The following is a 21,096-nucleotide window of genomic DNA, read 5'->3' on the forward strand; positions in this document are numbered from 1 at the left end:
GGAAGGTGCCATAATGGGTGTACGATACATGAATACCATCCTCTGACAGATACTGCTACCATATTGGCAGCATACTGGCAAGGCTTTCATCTTCGTGGATGACAATTCATGCCCCCCTGGTGCAAATCTTGTCAATGATTTCCTTCAGGATAACAACATTGCTCAACTAAAGTGGCCAGAATGTTCTCCAGACATGAACCCTTTCGAACATGGCTGGGATAGATTGAAAAGCCCTGTTAATGGATAACATGACGCCAGGCGCTGTGGCCGAGCGGTTCTAGGCATTTCAGTCCGGAACTGCGTGACTGTTATGGTCGCAGGTTCTAATCCTGCCTCAGGCATGGATGTGGGTGACATCCTTAGGTTAGTTAGGTTTTTTGTAGTTCTAAGTTCTAGGGGACTGATGACCTCAGATTTTAAGTCCCTTACTGCTCTGAGCCATTTGAACCATCTAATGACATGACGCACCAACCACTCTGAGGGATCTACTCCAAATCACCATTGAGGAGTGGGACAATCTGTACCAACAGTGCCTTGATGAACTTGTGGATAGTATGCTACAACAAATACAGGTGTGAATCAATGCAAGAGGACGTACTACTTGGTATTAGAGATATTGGTGTATACAGCAATCTGGACCACCACCTCTTAAGGTCTCACTGCATGGTGGTACAAAATGCAATGTGTGGTTTTCATGAGCAACAAAAAGGGTGGAAATGATCATTATGTTGATCCCAGATTCCAATTTTCTGTTCAGGTTCCGGATCTCTCGGAACGGAGGTGATGCAAAACTCTTTTTATGTGTGTATTAAAAACCAAGAAAATTTGATTAACAGCTCTTTCTGAAACTGTACTCAATTTGCTGGTTTATCACAATGTTTATATACTCAGCTAACAAAACAAACTTAGCATCTGATAATGCTATTGATGTAAGATCATTAAATTTCTGCTACCTACTAAGCAGAGAAACATGGGATGAAATGTTCAACATAAGAGATGTCAATAGAATGTTCAGGAACTTCCACACAACGTTTACTTAAACATAGTCTTCCCAATTAAGCAGCATAGATTAAAGCCATTTGGAAACAAAAGTTGGGTTACAGCTGATATAAAAATCTCTAGTGCAAAGAGTTGTGTTGGGACTCTGTCTTCCTGGAGGTGTGGCGCTACCTGCTTTTTCCATTGGTACGTGGGTCAGCACCTTCTTAATGCCATTTTGAGGCACTGTACTGGTCGGTGTTCACTCTATGCTTTATGACTGCACAATACCCCCCCCCCCAAAATACCACACCATTGTCATATACAGAGCCATCTTATGACAATGGGAGGGATGGGCAGCCGGAAGTTGGGTGGCATGAGGAGCCGGGAGCTGCAACTGGAACTGACACCAAACATCCAGCCAAGCTTTGACATCCATCCTGCATGCCAAAGGGAGTGTTGATCACAAAAAACCCTGAAAGGGTGCTCACCCTCTTCCTGAGCCTGTCTGATGAAAAACAGAGAGGGTGACGATGACAACAGAAGCAAGTTGAACTGCTGCAGCAGCAAGGGTAATGGGTCCAGCTCCATTGGTTCAGCAGGTGGTGCCGAGGAGGCACCTGTGGGCTGCCATACCAGCCACATGACCCCAGTAGGATGTGAATCTGGGGACAGATTCTTGCAACTGACAAGCACAAATCTGGTTCTGATGGCAGTGCAGCAACCAATCAGGACCTTGAATTAAATACATGCAAGCGCCCAAATTTTGAAGAACCATTCCACTCTCCAAGCACCTGGTATGACGAAAAACTCTGAAACGGATAGGATCATTAGGTGCAAAGTGATACCTGAAGAGTGTGGGGCACGCTGTGCGCTGTGGTGGGTGTAGCAATTGGAGCAGCATGCGGTGGCACCAGCCATGTAGAAGCTGCGCTGGCGATGTACCATCATAGGGCTGGGAGCTGCCCATTGAGAGGAAGAGCAGTAGTGCTTGTGCCCATGTGTAGGAGGCACATAGTTTGTTCATCTCTTGCTTGAACGCATGCACAAATCATTCAATGTTTCTGTTCAACTGAGGATGAAATGGAGCAGTGGTAAGCTGAGTGCCAGACACCATTGGCTGTACAAAACTGTTCACAGTCATGAGCCATATACTGTGGTCTATTGTCTTCAACCAACACTTCAGACTAACTTCCAAGCAAAAAGAAAAAAAAGATGGTGAATCCTGAATGATACTACATGATGTAGTCTAGTTCATGGTCATTATAAATGGATATTTGCTAAAAGAGTGCACAACGATAAGCCAAAGAGTGTTCCAAATGGACCAGCAAAGTTAATATGCACTTGTTGACAGAGCGATTGAGACTTTGGCCAAGATGAAAATGACAAATTGCCTATTGGCTTCTGTCTCGGGTTCTTCGGCCGACGTTCATCTAATGATTTTTCTGACGTTTCACCAGCACGAGTGGCTGGCATTGTCAAAGCTTCACCCTCCATTGCCGGTGGTGAACTGGAGGCGAGCTCGCGGCCGCAGACTATATGTACCTGGCGCGCCAACGTCCGAGGGCTTCTCCGCGGCCATTTCCGGTACGGTTCTCCTCTTGCTACCTGCGACGGTCATTCGCTGCAGTATGGGAAGCCAGGATCCGTTGACCTTAAGGCTTTCCTCTTTCTTGTTGAAACTGTTCGCGTGTTTTTGTATTTCTACAGCTTCTCTGAACAAGCGCGTGTGATAGTGCTTCTCTACAGCTAGAACTTCCGTGTCGGTGAATTTTATTACGTGGTCGGTCCCATTCAGTGCGTGCTCTGCCACGACCGATTTCTCCACCTGCCCAACCTACAATGTCGCTTGTGCTCTTTGATCCTGGTGTTAATTGATCGTCCAGTCATTCCGACATAAACTTTTCCGCATGTGCATGGTATATGGTATATTCCCGACCTTGCAAGTGGGTCTCTTTTCTCCTTTGCCGATCTAAGACACTCTTTGATCTTCCTTGTCAGTTTGAATATCATCTTTACGCTATGTTTGCGCAATGTACGGCCGATTCTGTCCGTCACTCTGGGAATGTATGGCAGAAAGGCCGTACCCGACATTTCTTTTTCTGGTTCCTTACTTCGCCGAGTGTTGGGCTCTGTTACACTTCTAATGTAATTTGTGGAGTACCGATTGCTCCTCAGAACAGTTTCCAGGTGTTGCATTTCTCGTTTGAGGTGTTGCGGCTCACATATTTGTCCTGCTCTCGTTACGAGCGTACTAATCATGCCTCTTTTCTGGCTCGGGTGAGCCGCAACACCTCAAACGAGAAATGCAACACCTGGAAACTGTTTTGAGGAGCAATGGGTACTCCACAATATTACATTAGAAGTGTAACGGAGCCCAACACTCGGCGAAGTAAGGAACCAGAAAAAGAAATGTCGGGTACGGCCTTTCTGCCATACATTCCCAGAGTGGCGGACAGAATTGGCCGTACATTGCGCAAACATAGCGTAAAGACGATTTTCAAACCGACAAGGAAGATCAAACAGTGTCTTAGATCGGCGAAGGAGAAAAGAGACCCACTTGCAAAGTCGGGAATATACCGTATACCATGCACATGCGGAAAAGTTTATGTCGGAATGACTGGACGATCAATTAACACCAGGATCAAAGAGCACAAGCGACATTGCAGGTTGGGGCAGGTGGAGAAATCGGCAGTGGCAGAGCATGCACTGAATGGGACCGACCACGTAATAAAATTCGCCGACACAGAAGTTCTAGCTGTAGAGAAGCACTATCACACGCACTTGTTCAGAGAAGCTGTAGAAATACAAAAACACGCGAACAGTTTCAACAAGAAAGAGGAAAGCCTTAAGGTCAACGGATCCTGGCTTCCCGTACTGCAGCGAATGACCGTCGCAGGTAGCAAGAGGAGAACCGTACCGGAAATGACCGCGGAGAAGCCCTCGGACGTTGGTGCGCCAGGTACATATAGTCTGCGGCCGCGAGCTCGCCTCCAGTTCACCACCGGCAATGGAGGGTGAAGCTTTGACAATGCCAGCCACTCGTGCTGGCGAAACGTCAGAAAAATCATTAGATGAACGTCGGCCGAAGAACCCGAGACAGAAGCCAATAGGCAGTTTGTCAACAAGTGGCCACGAAAGCCTTAACAATTTTGCACGATGAAAATGTTTGCGGTGAGGCAGATAGATTTTCAGCACAAGCATGACACTGTGACCTCATCTGTTCAATGTGAGCATCCGGCCAAGTACAGTGCCAATGCATTGACTGTTATGTGCATACAATTCCCCAATGTTCTTGGTTCTAGCAAATGTCCAGAGTCATTTTGCTTTAAAATCACACCATGCTGGATGGAAAGTCTATGCTGATGAGCAAAATATCAGTACACAAAAGAATTCTGAATGTTTTTCACTGAATGAGGGCAAGCAGTATACATGTAACCAAAGATTCAATTCAAGATCTGCTTCTGTGGCCTGCACAATTTTCCTATAGTGCAGTGGAAACGTCTGTAGAAGTTCAGTGTCTGGCACATAGATCTGACAACAAGATGTGGTAGTAGCATCAAATTCAGAATCAGGACAAACAGGAAGGTGAGAAAGAGCATCAGAATTTGCATGCTTCAACATGGACTGGTAAAATTTTTCATACCGATACTGTGACAATAAAAACGTCCAAAGATGCAGCTTCTGAGCCATCCATGGCTGAACAGGTTTGGATGGATGAAATAGAGACTGAAGTGGCTTACAGTCCATCACTAGGTAAAATGTCTGAAAAAACAGAATGCGAAACTTTGTCGTGCCATAGATAATAGCAAGCACTCCCTTCTCAGTTTGGGAATAGTTACATTGAGTCAAGGTAAATATCTTGGAAGCAAACTCAGTCAACCTGTCCTGTAAACCAAATCGGTGTGAGAGCACAGTTCTGATTCTGTATGGAGAAGCATCCACTGCCAAAACCAGAGGCTTAATAGGATTGATATAAACACGGCACCTGTCACTCAACAAGGCATTTTTAAGTTTCTGGAATGCATCCTGACAGTCTTTGCCCCCAGACAAAAGGCACATTCTTCCAGTGCAAACGATACAATAGAGCCAAGTTCTGGATTGTGTCGGGTATAAAGTGGATATAATATGTCAACTTCCCCAGAATTGACTGTAATTCCATCATGTTCTGTGGGGCAGGGAGGTCCTAGATGGCCAGCAAGTGTGAGTGAAGGGGATGAATATCTTAGCTTTTAAGAACATGTCCTAAGTACTGAATTTCAGTCCCAAAAAGAGGCACATTTGTCCAGGCAACACTTGAAACCTGCTGCTGAAAAGACTTGAAAAAGTGTACAGAGGTTACTAATATGTTCCTCCAGTTTATATCCTGACACTACAATATCATCCAAGTAATTTGAATAGACTGAAACTTTTGCATAAACTGTTCTTAGTAGCTTCAGAATATGGCAGGTGTGGAAGTGCTGCCAAAGAGTAAGCACAAAAATTTAAACAACCCTAAATGTGTGTTGACCCCAACACTTTCTGAGACTCCTCATTGAGCGGAATTTGCAAACAGGCCTCACTTAAGTCAATTTTTGAAAAATAGTGGCCTGCACCAAGCCTGTCCATTAATTCCTCAGGGTGAGGCAACAAATAAGTATCAATTATTGTTTGTGGATTCACAGTGGATTTAAAGTCAACATAGAGAGTCTTCCAGAAGGGTTTGCTAAGATTACTAATGGAGAAGCACATTGGCTAGCCTGGATATGAGCAGTAACACAATTGTCTTGCCATTCTTAAAGTTCACTTGCAACTTTGTCTCTAACAGCGTGAGGGATGGGACGCGCCCGAAAAAACTTAGGTTGTGCATTGTCCTTCACTGTAACACATGCAATAAAATTATTTGCTCTGCCAAATACTTCAGAAAATAAATCAGGAAATTCCACAATCAACTGAGTAACACTGCATTGTGCATTGAAAGCAGAAACAGAAAGTACACTATCTTGAATATGGAGACCAAACAAATGAAAATAATCTAACCTAAAAACATTTTCACAGTCTCATGAATACAAAATTGTAAGTCACTGTTCTGGTTTGAGACTGGAATCTGTCAGACAAACTACATGTACCAAGCACTGGAATGTTCAGACCATTATATGCAGTAACTTGCATGTAAGATTTTGTCGACTGTGGTGAGCCCAGCTGTTCATAAGTGGCACAGTTAAGCAATGAAATGGAAGTGCCAGTTTCCAACTGAAGTTGCACACAGCATCCGGCAATGACTAAGTTCACAAACAGTTTGTTAGACTGTCATTGCACAGTACTTAGTTGAGGTGAAGGCACATCCTGAATTCAGTCATTACTAGTACAGGTAGCTGGTTTTGGAAAAATTATATTCACTGGGTGAGAAGGTGCTTCGCACTTACAAGAGTGAATGTTCTTTTCCTGTTCCAAGCACATAGACCGTACACGATCTGGTTTCCAGAAGCAAAGCAAGTAGCATTCCGTGAAGGGCAATTTGTCATTTATGCATGGGAAAGCCAAAGGGGCATCATTTCGCAGCAGACAGATGCACTGACACTTGTTTACTCTATTCATTGCACAGTGGCCTGTTTGCACACAGTGGTCAGTTGAAAGGCCATACCTGTTTGTCACTTGCGTTACAAGCAAATGGGAGCTACCTCAAAGTTTTTCAAGTTACTGTCACAAGAGTCCCAATGTTCAATAATAAGTACAACTTGTTTCAAAGTAGGATCAGAATTTGTTCATGAATCCTACTGTCTGGCACAATGTACATAATTGTATCATGAATCATTGCGTCACTATATCACTGTCCACAGCTGCATTGAAAACAACACTGCCCTCTCAAACCCTGAAGTTCAGTGACCCACTGACAGTATCTCTGTTCTGGCTTTTTCTGCAATCATAAGAACTTGTAATGAGATGCAGCAACCTGAACCTGAACCTCATAATACTTAGAGCACAATCCAAATTTTCAAAAACTAGCAACTCTGGCCTACTAGTCAGGAATAACTTCTGAGAGAGGCGGTAAACTCCTGTGCTGACCTTTGACAAGAAATAAGAAAATTTCATAGTACCTTGCACTTGATGTGCACCAAGATGAGCATTGAACTGAACATACCACTCATTCCATTCTTTTTTTTTCCATTAAAAGCTCAGAACAGTGGAATCCACAGAGGTGGTGACGTGGACATGGCTGGCTGTTGTAGTGGTGATGGTGCAGCAATGGCTTGTGTATTAATGAGCTGCTGGACTTCTGTTATCAACTGTGACATTTTGTGGTTCTGAAACTCAGTAAACTGCATTAGATCAAAGCCAGCAGCAATCTGAGGCACAGGCGCAGTTGGTGTAGGAGGTGAGTTGGGGGCCATTTTAATGAGAGGAGCACGACAACAAAATAATTAGCAAAGTAAAGATACAAAAAGCAGAAGCATTGAGGCTAGCCCACAAGAAAGAACACAATCAGTAACAATGCTTCTTTGAAAGAAAAGAGAGAAATATTAGTGGAATGCTGTGATGGAGCACTAAAGAATGAAGGCGGTGTTTGTTCTAGATTCTGTGGTGCCAGATATTGTGTCCGCTACTGTGGAAGTCAGCACTAACACAAACAAGGAAGGAGAGAAGCTGTGATGGCTGGTGGCAGAAATCCAAAATGATTTGTACATTAAGCTTTCTGATTAATAGGATACTTTATTTATTTATTTATTTCTAAAATAAAAGAAACATAATTAACTTCTGGTTATGAGGTGGCTTGAGGTGTGTCTTGTGCCTTCTACATCCAGTTACATTTATACACTACTACTACTCGCACAATGCAGGCTAAGTATCATCTTCCTATTACTCAGTACTGATACTCTTGAAGGCTGTGACCAAACTCAGGCCCAATCAGCTATGGGCAGCTGGTTAAGTCAGCATTGACAGGGGCTGCTGAACTCTGTCTCGCTGAAGATGTGGCGCTCTTTCCATTGGTGCATGGGTCAACACCTTCCTGATGATACTTCATGGTGCTGTACTGGCCGGTGTGTAGTTGATGCTTTATGACAGCACACAAAGAAAAGATTTCTGCATTCCTATAGAAACAGCTTTCTGCTTAATTAGAGACACAAAATATGAGGGAATGCTGAAAAGTAATGCCTCTGGATTTTTTGTGGGAAATCTCTTAACACTAGAACTGGGTGATATGGTCTAACCTATAAGGACCAACCAGGATTTTGAAATAGTGAACAAATTTGGATATATAGCAATATTTTCATCTTATTTATATGGTTTATCGGTAAACAGTTTTACTTTTTGCTGAAGAATTATATGGTACACTGAACATTTTATATCTCATAATTACTCCAAACACATATGATAAAAAAATAAATAATGGATAACTTCCCCTAGCAAAAATACGTTTCAACATATAATTTTGAATAGATCAATAAATAGTACAGAAAACATTTATGACCCTAATTTCACTCATTCAAAGCCACCTGCTGCATCACAACACCTCACCTGAGACATGTGTATGCCTAATCACAGCCCACAAACATGCTTGTTGCTCTTCATACATAAGTTCTTGCTTCTATTCTTCCCTATATATCCTCCAATAGAAAATGTATTTAGTACCCTTGTGGCCTTATATCCTGAAGCCAACTCTTCTGCCAACTTATATATAAACTTATTGTAATAATTTCAAGTTGAACAAATACATTTCAAGGAAGACGCAATGTATGAAAGTCACAGATCAAGTAAACAGAGTAAGATGTGTGTACACTTTAACAGTCAAATCATAACTGACTCCAAGTCTAGCAGCCGCTGGCTGGCTGGCCGCTTAGGTGGCGCTGCTGCTGCACGGCTGGCAGACAGCGCCGCATGTAGAGGACGCGCATAACTGCGTGGCGGCACTTTGAAACATTGGCGAGTCGCAACACTTATTTCTGCTTATTTTTCCACCTGTTGCTTCCTTACAGAGTACCTTGCATTAATAGCTGCCAAATCCAATATGTAGAACAAAAAAAAGTATGGCCATTGGGTCAATGATGTCAGTCCCGTGCTTGTTGTTACTGTTGTACACCCTTGATTCCGGCAGCCTTTTATGGTGTCATTCATTAATAGTAACTATGTCATGCCTTGAATTCAAAAGAAGCATATTTTTGTTCTTTTTTCCTCTAATAGCATGTTGCAGTCATTTCACCTCACTATAACTATAGTTATGTGCAAAGGTGCTACAGCAGATTTTTCCAATTGAGAGATTTCCCTTCTAGCTTTCCTCACTGTGCCTAAAATGCTTCTGCTCAAGCATTTCAAAGTTTCTACAAGGCATTTGGTTCTGAAAAATTATCACATATAATATTCCTTCCTGTGGAAACAAAGGACTGTATAAAACATATTACAACATGGTCTGCAAGAGGAACACCTCTGGGTTACTGCTCATCTTTGCTTAGCTTAGGAAAACCATTCACCAGATACCTGGAATTTATATCAACTGCAAGCCCAAAGCGTATTCCATTTGTCTGATTTATTGCCAGTATACTGAATGAAAGAGCATCTACCCTTGCATGGAAACAGTCGCTCATCCACAGTGATATTTTCAGATGAAATGAAACACTGCAAGGAACTGACAATGAAAGGATTCCACACAGGATAGCAGGTGCAAAGCAATATGTTCTTAGTTTTTGGAAATGTATGTTCTTTTCATCAAATCACATAAACTACAAAATTCCAGTGGATTTTTTTTCCTGCTCATTGAGTTCTGGAAAAATATTGGGTCCCCACAAATTTGACCATAATAACTTCAAAGGAAAGTTTCGTGCTCCATATATGCCTCATTATGTTTTGGGGTGATCAGCCTTCTGACTGGTTTGATGTCGCCCACCATGAACTCCTCTCCTGTGCTGACCTCTTCATCTCAGAGTAGCACTAGCAAAACTAAGTCCTCAATCATTTGCTCATTTGCTGGATGTATTCCAATCTCTGTCTTCCTCTACAGTTTTTGCCCTCTACAGCTCCCTCTGGTATCATAGAAATCATTCCCTCATCCTTTCCTCTCCAATTCTGCACACAACCACCTCATTCCTTATCCAATCAGTCCACCTAATTTACAACATTCGTCTGAAGCACAAAATCTCAAATGTTTTGATTCTCTTCTGTTTCGATTTTCCCACAGTCCATGTTTCACTACCATACAATGCTGTACTCCAGACATACATTCTCAGAAATTTCATCCTCAAATTAAGGTCAATATTTAGTATTAGTATACTTCTCTTTGCCAGGAATGCCCTTTTTGCCATTGCTAGTCTGTTGTCGAGGTCTTGGTTTCTCCATCCGTTATTGGTTATTTTACTGCCTAGGAAGCAGAATTCCTTTACTTCATCTACTTCATGACCATCAATCCTGATGTTAAGTTTCTCGCTGTCTCATTTCTACTTCTTCTCATTACCTTCCTCTTTCTTCATTTTATACTCAATCCATACTCTGTGCTCATTAGACTGTTCATTCCGTTCAGCAGAGCAAGTAATTCTTCTTCACTTTCACTCAGGATAGCAACGTCATCAGCAAATTGTATCACTGATATCCTTTCACATTGCATTTTAATTCCACTCCTGAACTTTTCTTTTATTTCCATCATTGCTTCCTCGATGTAAAGATTGAACAGTAGGGGCAAAAGGCTACATCCTTGTCTTACACCCTTTTCAATACGAGCACTCTGTTCATGGTTATCCACTCTTATTATTCCCTCTTGGCTGTTGTACATACTGTATATGACCCATCTCTCCCTATAGCTTACCCCTACTTTTCTCAGAGTTTCGAACATCTTGCACCATTTTACATTGTCAAAAACTTTTTCCAGGTTGACAAATCCTACAAACATGGCTTGCTTCCATTATTAACTGTGACATCAGAATTGCCTCTCTTGTGCCTTTACATTTCCTAAGGCTAAACCAATCATCATCTAGCACACCCTAAATTTTCTTTTCCATTCTTCTGTTTATTATTCTTGTAAACAACTTGGATGCATGAGCTGTTAAACTGATTATGCAGTAATTCTCGCACTTGTCACCTCTTGCTATCTTTGGAATTGTGTGAATGATGCTTTACTGAAAGTCAGATGGTATCTCACCAGATTAATACATTCTACACACCAACATGAACAGTCATTTTGTTGCCACTTCTGCCAATGATTTTACAAATTCTGATAGAATGTTATCTATCCCTTCTGCCTTATTTGACTGTAAGTCCTCCAAAGCTCTTTTATATTCAGATTCTAATACTGGATCCCCTATCTCTTCTAAATCAACTCCTGTTTCTTCTCCTATCACATCAGACAAATCTTCCCCCTCATAGAGGCTTTCAATGTATTCTTTCCATCTATCCACTCTCTCCTCTGCAATTAACAATGTAAACCCCATTGAACTCTTAATGTTATCACCCTTGCTTTTAATGTCACTGAAGGTTCTTTTGACTTGCCTGTATGTTGAATCTGTCCTTCCGACAATAATTTCTTTTTCAATGTCTTCACATTTTTCCTGCGGCCATTTCGTCTTAGCTTCTCTGCACTTCCTATTTATTTCATTCCTCAGCAACTTGTTTTACTCTAATCAAAATATCCACGGGTGTACTGCCGGTCTACAGTGTCCAACGGGCACAATATTTCGGCGATCATACATGTCGCCATCATCAGGTGAACTGACGGACTGAGCTCCTGTGAACGTGCCAGCACGCAGATCCGTACACTATGGCTGCTCAGGGGGAACTGGGTTCGGTCGCGGCGGCGGCCGATTTAAATACCCTCCGCCCGCGCCGCGCTCACTCCGCCATCCGCGCCCCGCGCCACGGTCGCGCGGTGGAACAGATTGCGACGGCGTCTGAGATGACGTCGGTGTGATGGCTCTGTCCGCCATGGTCGTCACAACTATACATTTGCTCGATTTACTCTTGATTAACCCAATCGCTGGTTCCCAAGCCTTGCTAAGATTATAGCCACAGTCACGGTTTATGAGGTCGTCATTGGTGCGAATTTCGATGGCCTCTCTAACAACGCTGTCCCAGTATCTCGACGTCTGTACCAGAATCCTCGTGCGTTCATACTCCATAGCGTGATTTTCTGACAAACAATGATCAGCGACCGCCGACTTGCTCGGATACATCAGTCGAGTGTTCCTCTGGTGTTCACGGCATCGATCCTCGACGGAACGCATCGTCTGACCAATATACGACTTGCCACACTGACACGGAATCTGTTACACGCCGGCCTTCCTCAAACCGAGGTCATCTTTGGCGCTCCCTACCAGTCCACAAGTTTTATTTGGAGGACAAAACAGTTCCGACCCGGTGTTTCTTCAAAATGCGGGCGATTTTCCCCGAGAGTGCGCCTGTATATGGGATAAACGCAGTGCCTACCTCCTCTCTCGTGATTTCATCCATCTCCACAGGTTTTGCTGTAGTGGGTGGGCGGAGATCACGTTGAATCTGCCACTCTGAGTACCCATTTTTTCGAAATACAGTTCTCAGATGTTCCAATTCCTGGGGTAGACTCTCTGCGTCAGAGATAGTGCGCGCCCTATGTACTAGAGTTTTAAGCACCCCATTCCTCTGTGAAGGGTGGTGGCAGCTGTCTGTGTGCAAATACAGATCAGTGTGCGTTGTCTTCCGATACAACCCATGGCCTAGGGTGCCGTCAGGCCTTCTCTTGACCAAGACGTCAAGGAAAGGTAGTTTACCCTCCGTTTCAGTCTCCATAGTGAATTTGATGTTGGGGTATATGGAGTTTAGATGTGTAAGGAAGTCAAGGAGTTTATCCATACCATATGGCCAGATGACGAACGTGTCGTCCACGTAACGGAAAAAGCAAGTAGGTTTCCATTCGGATGACGACAGGGCTTCCTCCTCGAAGTTCACATGAGCTCAGTCCATCAGTTCACCTGATGATGGCGACATGTATGATCGCCGAAATATTGTGCCCGTTGGACACTGTAGACCGGCAGTACACCCATGGATATTTTGATTATCAAATACGCCGGGAAAAACTCAAGAATCCAATCATACACCTTTACGGGGAGGAGATGTACCGGAGCATGAAGAAATTTGAAAAGTTGCGCCACTGTAGATGTCGTTTGCTAAGTACTCTTGCCTTTTAAAGAGATGTCGTCCGAGAATGTTGTTCCAAATTTTGCTAAGGTTATGCATCACATCGATCCTGCCGCAGCTAAGAGAATCAAGAAACGAGCCAGCCTCGCATTGGTACGTGAGAGAGTGCAATTCACCCGCCGGAGCCTTGAGTTTATCTCACAGGAATTACTCAAACTACATTTGCAACTGGCTAGTAATTTCACTTCTTTTTCCTGGGATTGGATTGATGGTGTCACCTGGGTTGCAGCTGATTCCGCCCATAAGAAGGCAACGGAACGTCAAACAGCTAAGTTCTCACGTCTCCTTGACAAACCATCTCTGCAGGTTCCGGGTAAGACTGTCATCAATTTGAGTGGCATGGTGTTAAGTGATGATGCGATCTCGGTTTTGCAGAAAGGTCTCAACTTCGCTCCCACTCCCAAGTTCACTCCGGTCGCAGAAATTGTTAGTGCTGTTGAACAGGTTGCAGCTCGACTTCCGCCTGAATCAGCTGAGGAAATACGTCGTGAAACTTGTCGTGCGTTGACGAAATCCAAGCCGATGAAGTCAAATATCACTAGTAAAGAGAGGGCGGCCATTCGTGATCTGAGGGAGCGCTCTGAAATTGTTGTCTTACTGGCTGACAAAGGCAATGCTACAGTTGTTGTCTCCCATAAGGACTACACTGATAAGATGCACAGCCTGCTAAATGACGATTCCTACTGGAAGATCAGCGTTGACCCTACAAAGGAGGTGGACAAGAAGACGAGGTTGCTTCTCAAGGACGCAAATTTACCGGAGGGTGACGCTAAGAAATTGTTATCCCAAGGTCCGGTACCGCCTAGACTATATGGACTCCCGAAGATTCACAAAGAGGGGGTACCATTACGCCCCATTGTCAGCAACATCAGGGCACCTACATATTTGTTGGCCAAATACCTGACGGGAATATTAAGTCCTTATGTGGGTAAATGCCCTCATCACATCCGTGATTCCGTGGATTTTGTTAAACGCCTTGATAGCTTCAAGTTGGGTGAGTCAGATATCATGGTGAGTTTTGACGTCGTTTCCTTGTTCATGAGGGTACCCCTGCGAGAGTCACTAGAATTGATTAGTCAGAAGTTTGACGAGACGACCACTGAACTTTTTAGGCATGTCTTGACTTCCACGTATTTTCTTTTTAATGGAGGATACTACAATAAAACGGAGGGAGTCGCCATGGGTAGCCCACTCTCACCGGTGGTAGCGAATTTGTACATGGAGAACTTCGAGGAGGAAGCCCTGTCGTCATCCGAATGGAAACCTACTTGCTTTTTCCGTTACGTGGACGACACGTTCGTCATCTGGCCACATGATATGGATAAACTCCTTGACTTCCTTACACATCTAGACTCCATACACCCCAACATCAAATTTACTATGGAGACTGAAACGGAGGGTAAACTAACTTTCCTTGACGTCTTGGTCAAGAGAAGGCCTGACGGCACCCTAGGCCATGGGGTGTATCGGAAGACAATGCACACTGATCTGTATTTGCACGCAGACAGCTGCCACCACCCTTCACAGAGGAATGGGGTGCTTAAAACTCTAGTACATAGGGCGCGCACTATCTCTGACGCAGAGAGTCTACCCCAGGAATTGGAACATCTGAGAACTGTATTTCGAAAAAATGGGTACTCAGAGTGGCAGATTCAACGTGATCTCCGCCCACCCACTACAGCACAACCTGTGGAGATGGATGAAATCACGAGGGAGGAGGTAGGCACTGCGTTTATCCCATATACAGGCGCACTCTCGGGGAAAATCACCTGCATTTTGAAGAAACACCGGGTCGGAACTGTGTTTTGTCCTCCGAATAAAACTCGTACACTGGTAGGGAGCGCCAAAGATGACCCCGGTTTGAGGAAGGCCGGCGTGTACCAGATCCCGTGTCAATGTGGCAAGTCGTATATTGGTCAGACGATGCGTACCGTCGAGGATCGATACTGTGAACACCAGAAGCACACTCGACTGATGTATCCGAGCAAGTCGGCGGTCGCTGAACATTGTTTGTCGGAAAATCACGCTATGGAGTATGAACGCACGATGATTCTGGTGCAGACGTCGAGATACTGGGACAGCGTTGTTAGAGAGGCCATCAAAATTCGCACCAATGACGACCTCATAAACCGTGACTGTGGCTATAATCTTAGCAAGGCTTGGGAACCAGCGATTGGGTTAATCAAGAGTAAATCGAACAAATGTATAGTTGTGACGACCACAGTGGACAGAGCCATCACACCGACGTCATCCCAGACGCCGTCGCAATCTGTTCCACCGCGCGAACGTGGCGCGGGGCGCGGACGGCGGAGTGAGCGCGGCGCGGGCGGAGGGTATTTAAATCGACCGCCGCCGCGACCGAACCCAGTTCCCCCTGAGCAGCCATAGTGTACGGACCTGCGTGCCGGCACGTTCACAGGAGCTCAGTCCGTCAGTTCACCTGATGATGGCGACATGTTTGATCGCCGAAATATTGTGCCCGTTGGACACTGTAGACCGGCAGTACACCCGTGGATATTTTGATTATCAAATACGCCGGGAGAAACTCAAGAATCACATTGTTTTTCTCTATTCCCGAGTTTCCCAGAACATTTTTGTACTTCCTCCTTTCATCGGTCAATTGAAGTATTTCTTCTTTTACCCATGGTTTCTTTGCAGTTACCTTCTTTGTACTTATGTTTCCCCTCCCAACTTCTGTGATGGCCATTTTTAGAGATGTCCATTCCTCTTCAACTATATTGCCTCCTAAGCTATTCCTTACTGCTGTACCTATAGCCTTAGAGAACTTCAACCATATCTAGTCATTCCTTAGTGTTTCCATACCCCACTTCTTTGTGTATTGATTCTTCCTGACTAATGTCTTAAACTTCAGCCTACTCTTCATCACTACTATATTGTAATCTGAATCTATGTCTACTCCTGGGTACACCTTACAATCCAGTATCTAATTTCGGAATCTCTGTCTGACCATGATGTAATCTAACTGAAATCTTCCCGTATCACTCGTATCCTCCTCCTGTGATTCTTGAGCAGAGTATTCACTATTACAAGCTGAAACTTGTTACAGAACTCAGTCTTCCTCCTGTCTCATTCCTTGTCCCAAGCCCATATTCTCCTGTAAACTTTTCTTCTACTCCTTCCCCTACAACTGCATTCCAGTCTTCCATGACTATTAGATTTTCATATCCCTTTACATACTGTATTACCCTTTCAGTATCCTCATACATAGATGACACAGTGGCACCTATTGCATCTTGGCCAACGATCCAATCATCATCACGGATTTCTCAACATGCCCTACTATCTGTAAACTTCTATATCTTTTGAAGCAAGCTGTCATCAATTAGTAACCTACAAGTACTGTAATACATTTCCTCCGTGACAGACCTCTTCACATAGCCTTTAGATGCCAGCGTTACATTCAAGGTGTTCTGCTGTGGCCGTCTTCCAGGAACAGTTTGTGTAGGTGTAATGGAAGGATTTCCTTTCACCTAAGTATTTTCTTTCCCTCTGCCATGAATGCCTTTAATATTGTTAGTAGCTAGGGGTAAGGACACACTGTTGTCTCACCTACCTAAAAATATATAATATTGTGTTGGTGCATAAGCTTGCAGCATTTTTCCATGAGTTTACTAAACACCACAGATACACATAACAGAGATTTCAGAATGAATTTTTTTTATTTCCGCCAATGATCACAAAACCTTCTGTCCTTAGACTACTGGTTTTGGCCTGCTGTATTATTTTAGGATGTGTTATAAAAAAATCTGAAGATGGTCATTGCTGACCAAAATTGGTAGTCTAAGGACCAAAAATTTTCTGATCATTGATGGAAATAAAAGAAATTTACTACGCTCTTCTTGGATCACTGATTTAATCTGCGATCATCTCAAAACTTGTTAAACAGAGACTTTAGTCATCAATAATAGATTCTCCTTCACAAATTACTTGGTGTAACATTTTGGTTATGTGACTGTAGAAATCACATGGTTTTGAAGGTAAGAACTCGTCGAGTCACATTCAGAGTGCATTTTCACCCAGAAATGAAGTTCCCTGAAGGTTGTTTGCTGGAGAGAGAAGGAGAAAATCTGAGGGGGTAAGATCAGGTGAATAAGGTGGGTGGGGAATGACTTCCCAGCCCAACTCCTGTACAGTGTTTTTTGTCAGTCTAGCAGAAAGCGGGTGGGCATTGTCATTGAGAAGCATCACTTTACACAGTTTTTCTGGTCATTGTTTTTGGACTGTGTCTACAATAGTTCTCAGTTGTTGACAGTAAATGTCAGCAGTGATGGCTACATTTCAGGGAAGCAATTTATAGCACAATACATCATCACTGTTCCATCATCTTTTGTGGCTGGGCACAGGTTTCTGTATGGGGAGTTGCTGCCTTGTTTGGGCTCAACCATTCCTTTCTTTTCATTATTTTAGCAGAAAGACAGTAACGATACACGATAGGAATGGTCAGTACTGTTCATGAGACAACTGATGATGAGCAAACAGAGATGCACATATCACCACCCACTGATTTTTGTGATTTTGGCTTAGAGCATGCCAAACCCATAAACCTAATTTTTGAACCTTCCCCACAGCATGCAAATGTTGCATGATTGTGGAATGATCACAGTTCATCACATTTACCAATTCTTCAAAAAAATGGTTCAAATGGCTCTGAGCACTATGGGACTCAACTGCTGTGGTCATAAGTCCCCCCAATTCTTCAGTATACTGATGTGGATCATTGTGAATTAATGCACTTAAATGATCTTCATCAAATCCCCAAGGTCTTCCTAAAACTGGGGAGTCACCAATATCGAAATGATCCTCCTTAAAATGAGAAAACTGTTTTCTTGCCATGCTCTCTCAAATGGCATTATCCCCATACACAGTCAAAAGTTTCTGCCTGCCTCCATTGCTGTCATCCCTCTACTGAACACAACAGAAGAATATGTCAGAAATGTTCTGATTTCTCACACTTGTCACTCTATTTTCTAGTGCCCAAGGCTCCACTCACCATCTCCAATGACAATATGTAAACTCAGATAGCAACAGTGAAGTACAAATGAAAAAAATGACAATGGTTGAAAAATATACTTAATTACGTGTCTTTCCTTGAAAGACACAGAATTAAGTATGTTTTTCAACCATCTGCAAAACTGAGAAAACTGTTGGGTTCAGTTAAGGATGACCTTGTACTGAGGAAATGTGGTGTGCACAAGATTCCTTGTCAGTGTGGGGCAGCATATATAGTCCAAACATGCTGCACAGTACAAGAATGCTGTGATGAAGATCAGCGTCATACCTGCCTTCGTCAACTGGAAAAGTCGGCAATTGCGGAACACTGCCTGAATACAGGACATCGTATGATTTATGAAAAGACGGAAGTTTTATCCCTGGCATCATCTTTCTGGCACTGCATCATTAAGGAAGCAATTCATATCCATACAGCCAATAATCTCATCAACAAGGATACGGGATTTCAACTGAGCACAGCCTGGAATCCTGCACTGCCTGGTATTGAACAATGACGCGAAAATTGAGATTCTTCAATAACAGGTCCACCATAACACTGGCTAGTACAGCCATTGGTGAGTAACGTCTCGCTGCACTGTTGACAAACGCAGCGTATAGTGCATGGATGGGAGAACAGCTCTGCGATTTTCGGCAGAGGGTGTTTGAATAGGGCAAATCACTGTGCATGCGCTATTTCCGCGGCTGCACATTCTTTGCACGCACATTCTAAAAATGGGGCATCGGTGTGCATATACCATCAGTCATACCTAGCCATGAGCAAGGTTGAACCACCTGAAGATGTCAGACAGTTGCTCTAAGGAAATATTGTGGAATTTGCACAATGTGATCCGGCGGCAATCCTGTGAAGACTATTCACAGCTTTACAGGTCTTAACTTAATCCAAATCCAAAATGGTCTGATGCAGTTAGTGCAGTTTGGAAACAAAATATATGATATGCTATGGCTCTCTCGAAGGTTCTAGATTATTTGACAAATCAACATGTAGTACTTTGAGAATTTCAGCGTAAGTTCTAGAAACACTTGGCTCTCCACCGTCTTGAACACCTGATATTTTAGTGATGAGGGTGAGAGAGCATTAGTAGTGCCACATATATCTGTGTGTCAGGTGGGACAGCTGTCATGAGAAGCCAGGAGCTGCATCGGATGAGCAACCCCGACAAGTGGTTACCAGCAGCGCCTTGGAATTTATATCAAAAAGTCAAAGAGTGTTTGTATAATGTTCCACGGTTTGTGGTGTTATATGGATTGTTACAGAGACAGATGAAACGTGTATTGTATAGAGACTCTTATTTCATGTCTTGGCTCTGCATGAGGCAGCACATATGTAATTGTATGGGTGTTTTGTCGATTCTGACATTTATCTTGGCACCAGTTGGCTTGCTGGAGCTTGTACAGAATAATTGTTACTTTGGGGATGAGAGTTGAAAATATATTGTTGTTGAACTGAAAAGATTCTATGAGTACATGGTTTATTTCAAGAATAGAGAGCTGGTTAATATTATTCCCTTTAACCCGATACAGTCTTCGGAGAAGAATTAAACGGTGAGAGCGACTTAGCTGATGACCCAAAGAAGAGGATCAGCTGCACAAACAATGTACGAGTCAACTGGAAGAGACATGTGAGTCGTGCAACCCAACACAGCACTGTCATTTGTCATCCAAGAAAGTTTTAGAGACACTAAGTTAGTGTAACTCGTGTTTTTAAATTATTCATCAAATTTAGAACGTTTCTTGAGTTGTTGTATTTATATGAAGATTTGACAACAAAGGTTAAAACATTTGCAAATATTAAAACTGGAAACTTCCTGTTATGTTACAACATTGATTACATGTTGATATTTCAAATATAAAAATATACATGGTGATGTAAGTTTTATCTGCAGTTGAAATAGTCTATTAATATTATTAATAATTATTAATAAACAGAACCACATTAGTTCTCAGAATGAGATTTTCACTCTGCAGCGGAGTGTGCGCTGATATGAAACTTCCTGGCAGATTAAAACTGTGTGCCCGACCGAGACTCGAACTCGGGACCTTTGCCTTTCGCAGGGAAGCGCTCTACCATTCTTTCAGGAATGCTAGTCCTGCAAGGTTCGCAGGAGAGCTTCTGTAAAGTTTGGAAGGTAGGAGACGAGATACTGGCAGAAGTGAAGCTGTGAGACCGGGCGTGAGTCGTGCTTCGGTAGCTCAGATGGTAGAGCGCTTGCCCGCGAAAGGCAAAGGTCCCGAGTTCGAGACTCGGTCGGGCACACAATTTTAATCTGCCAGGAAGTTTCACATTAGTTCTGTTTAAACAGGATTTGCTGTTAAATTTTTGTAAACTAATTTTCAAAGTGCATCTTTGCATAAAGTGAACTTTCTGATGCGTACACAAAAAATATAATAATGGCAAAATTACACTCAAGAATTAGAAACATTCACAAACATCCATAGTAATGGATTATGTACTCTGTAAATGACAATAAGACCATCTCTGTCCAGAATTTAGGTGATATCACATATTTCATTAGTTGGGAAAAAGGTTCCATCAGACCCTGTTTTATTACACAGTGAACTGCTGTATATGTTTCAGTTGGCTGTGTGGAATCAGGACAGTAAAATGGGTCAACACAGAGACGTGTATAAATGGTAGAAAGGAGCTACACTGTTTGGAAGTGCTGACCCCACACCATAAATGAAGTAGTTCAATATGCTGGTGTTTCAACACAAACTATCCAAAGTGTCTCCAAGCAACAATATACCTCTCACAGCCATGTAGAATGGTATAATAGCAGTGGCCATAGGACGATCCTAACTGACAGAGACCTGACACAAGTTTCACAACTTGTCAGTGACAAATGGCAAAAGATCTGACAGGAATTGTAGCTGTCATTGAATGAAGATCCAGTTTATGAGTGAACAAGCCCATAGAAATTTTTTAAGACTGTTTGGAACAACACAAGTCAATCCACT

At 43.1% G+C, this 21,096-nt stretch overlaps 1 protein-coding gene across 3 annotated transcripts in view; it reads left to right on the plus strand.

Annotated features, from left to right (window-relative positions):
* The window catches only part of LOC126203847 (hydroxyproline dehydrogenase-like), a 176,674-nt gene that overhangs the window by 7,077 nt on the left and 148,501 nt on the right, over window positions 1–21,096 (plus strand). The window contains exon 2 of one of the 3 annotated variants that reach the window (XM_049938221.1): window positions 19,663–19,760. The exons of the other annotated variants lie outside the window; for them this stretch is intronic. The gene's annotated coding sequence lies outside the window, so the exon portion shown is untranslated. The remainder of the gene's footprint in view (window positions 1–19,662; window positions 19,761–21,096) is intronic. 3 annotated transcript variants of the gene reach the window in all.

Source organism: Schistocerca nitens, chromosome 9, assembly GCF_023898315.1.
Source record: "Schistocerca nitens isolate TAMUIC-IGC-003100 chromosome 9, iqSchNite1.1, whole genome shotgun sequence".
In the NCBI taxonomy this organism is placed as follows: Eukaryota; Metazoa; Arthropoda; class Insecta; order Orthoptera; family Acrididae; genus Schistocerca; species Schistocerca nitens.